Below are 3,545 nucleotides of genomic sequence, written 5' to 3'. Positions count from 1 at the left end.
TAGCTACATAATTCATGAGGCCAGTGCAAAATGAAAATGTGGAACTCCTTGTTCAACACTACTAAGAATTTCTAGACTGTGACAAGCAGAACATTCAACCAAATGTGGACCCTTCTGAGCATGGGTCTCTGTGCAGCTGCTCAGACTGCTCATCCATGAAGCCAGCATTTCTGTCACCTCTTTCTCAAATTTTCTGAGGACTCTTGTTCTCCAATCTTGAAAATCCTCTCTCTGTCATCCTTTTCTGTATTCTCTCCCCACCCTCACAATCTATCCCTTACATCAGGCCTTTTCAATCTCAGCATTATTGACATATTAGACTAGACTGGATAATGTTTTTATAATTTCAACTTTCATTTTAGATTAAAGTGTACATGTGCAGGTTTGTTACATGAGCACCTAGCATGATGCTGAGGGTTGGGGCACGAATGATTGCGTTCCAGGTACTGAGAATAGTACCCAATAGGTAGTTTTTCAGCCCTTGCTCCTCTCCTTCTCTGCCCCATCTAGTTGTCCTCTGTGTCTGTTGCTCCCATCTTTATGTCCATGTGTACTCAATGTTTAGCTCCCACTTACACGCGAAAACATGCAGTATTTGGTTTTCTGTTTCTGCATTAGTTCACTTTTAATGGCCTCCAGCTATTCTTTGGAGAATGCCATGTTCTCCAGAGGACATGATTTTGTTCTTTCTTACATCTGTGTAGGATTCCATAGTGTATAGGCATGACATTTTCTTTATCCAATCCACCACTGAGAGGCACCTAGGTTGATTCAGTGTCTTTGCTATGGTGAATAGGGCTGCAATGAACATGTGAGCGCATGTTGGTCTGGATAATTCTTTGTTGTGAAGGACTATCCTGTGCATATAAAAATGGTTAGCATTGTCCTTAGTCTCTAGTTACTAGATTACCAGCACCCTTCTCCATCCCCAGTTGTGAGAATCAAAAACGTCTCCAGGCATTCCCATATGTCCACTGAAGGGCAAAATTGTTCCCTACTGAAAATCTTTGCTCACATTATCAGACTACTCTTTACAAAACATCGAGATGGTCATGCTACGCCATGCTCACAGGTTTTGAAGAACTCTCTCAAGATCATAGGATGAATTCCACCTCTTCATCATGCTATTCAGGGTTGTCATAATGTGGCTTTGTGTATCTCGCTATCTCAGATTTAGCCTATTTATTTTCCTTGGGCTTTATATTCCATCCTTGCAAAATGGCTTAATGTTTTATTTACACACTTTTTAATATTTTTGTAACTCTGCTTGCTCTAATATCTTAGATTACATTATCCTGCCATACACCTCTCATCTCCCGATTCCTGATTGGTTGATTGGTTGACTCTTGCGGTTAATCCAGAGGAGCATCTTCTGATGAAGTTTTGCCTGTCCTTACACCATTCCACGCAGAACTGACTGTTGCTTCCTCTCTCTCCTGCATTGTACCTACAAGTGCATTGTCCCAGCATGCTGATGCTAAATTGAGGTGATCAAGATAAGATGAAGTTTTCAGTTCTTCAAAGCATTTCCACAAACTAAAAGACTGAGTCCGACTTTAGTAACATTACATTGAGGAAATCCAACTTCTCTTGGAGCTTATGTTTTTATATGGAAACTTTCAAATAGAAAAACTCCTGTTATGTCTACATGTCAGTCATAAATTATGGTTATCCTTGGTTTTCTACATGCCTAATTCAGTATTCTAGTCTATATTCTTAAAGGCTGGGGAATGTTCATTGTACGTATTTATATCTCTGACATATAGCATACTGCTTAACACATACTAGTTATTTTTTTTTTTTTTGGTGAGGGTGGTGAGGATGAAGTTTTGCTCTTGTTGCCCAGGAGTGCAGTGGCACAATCTTGGCTCACTGCAACCTCCACCTCTCAGGTTCAAGATATTCCCCTGCCTCAGCCTCCCAAATAGCTGGGATTACAGGTGCCTACCACTATGCCTGGCTAATTTCTGTATTTTTGGTAGAGATGAGGTTTCACCATGTTGGCAAACTGGTCTTGAACTCCTGACCTCAAGTGATCTGCCCGCTTTGGCGTCCCAAAGTGCTAGGATTACAGGCGTGAGTCACTGCGCCCTGCCTTACTTATTCTTTTTTAAAAGAAAGAAGGGAAAAAGAGAGGGAGAAAAAGAGAGAAAGACGAAGGGAGGGAGGCAAGAAAGAAGAGAAAGAATAGGGAAAGATAAGAAAATTCTGTTTTGAATCAGAGCTCTGCATTTCTCAATATATGGGCTACACATGAATATTTAGGCAAACTGTCCTTACTTGTCAGCATGTACATATCCAGATTCTTTATCATCCTTATTATGGTCATCATCACCAACACATTAATAAACACAGTGGTAAAAACATCTGCTGGGAGCTTTCTAAGCACCTGATGCAACAATGCTTTCAAGCGACCCGCGTGATTTATAAGTGCCTACTTTGGAAAATTTGAATAATGTTTTTTATTAATATATGCACCCTAATATTATCATTTAAGATGTATAGTTTAACGTTCAGATGTGTGCATATTTACTAGTGTGTACTCTAAACAAAGCATGTAACTATGCTTTGTTAGTCCGGATGAAATGCATGCATCTTATCTCAAGATGATACTGGTTTTTATCAAAAAAATTGAACAGATTTGATTTTAACATCTCCACATCTTATTGAAAATATATTTTCTAGTTTATATAACAAAAATATTACAGAACGAATTACACACTTGCATCACTACTCACATAATTTTGATAGCACAAAGACATACTTCATATAATGGTAGGCAAGCTATGAGTTAGGGACCAAGACAGGATTCTGTGACTAGGCCTCGTGAGATGTCCTTCACCGATGGGTTGACAGAAGATTTCAAATCACTGTTCCTCATGATTACACTCTGATTATGAATTTAAATCTCTTGTAGTCCATCTGTTCATCAGAGAGTAATTTACTGTCAAATCCAATAAGTGACAGGGTATTCCTTTCCTTTATTTCTGACCTTGTTGCTGGCACAGAAGAAGTTGGTTCAGATATGACAAATTTTCCCCTGACAGCTGGACGATTGTTCACAGTGGCCAAATGAGAAATCTGTTGCAGGGAATAGACAGGCTGGATGTACCAAATATTTTACCATTCTAAAATGTTCTTTTGAATGCACATATTAATTCTCATTTTTTTTTTTTTGCCTTATTTAATAATTTTCTACATGGATGCTTTGTTAGTCCTGATGAAATGCATACATTTTATCTCATTACTTTTGGCATGTAACCTATGTCAGCAACATGTTTTATTTTTTAAAACTAAATTTTCACTTTTTTCAGCTTGTCTCTCTAGCTTAAAACATCTAATTAGCTCTAACTGTAGCTTTTTTTAAAAAAAGAAAAGGCATACTTTGAAATAGGCAGAAAATGTATTTTTTTTCTGCTAGATTGTGGTTTCTTTGAAGATAAAGTATGTTCAAAATTTATCTTTGTATCTTTACCACATAGCAAAATAACTGGTAGAATTCAATTTTATTAAAAAAAAAATCCTGGAAAATTATTTAAAGTCCT

Source organism: Rhinopithecus bieti, unplaced genomic scaffold, assembly GCF_001698545.2.
Source record: "Rhinopithecus bieti isolate Rb0 unplaced genomic scaffold, ASM169854v2 scaffold_12925, whole genome shotgun sequence".
NCBI lineage: Eukaryota > Metazoa > Chordata > Mammalia > Primates > Cercopithecidae > Rhinopithecus > Rhinopithecus bieti.
The sequence above is the reverse complement of the archived record's forward strand: the minus strand, read 5'-3'. Positions refer to the sequence as shown.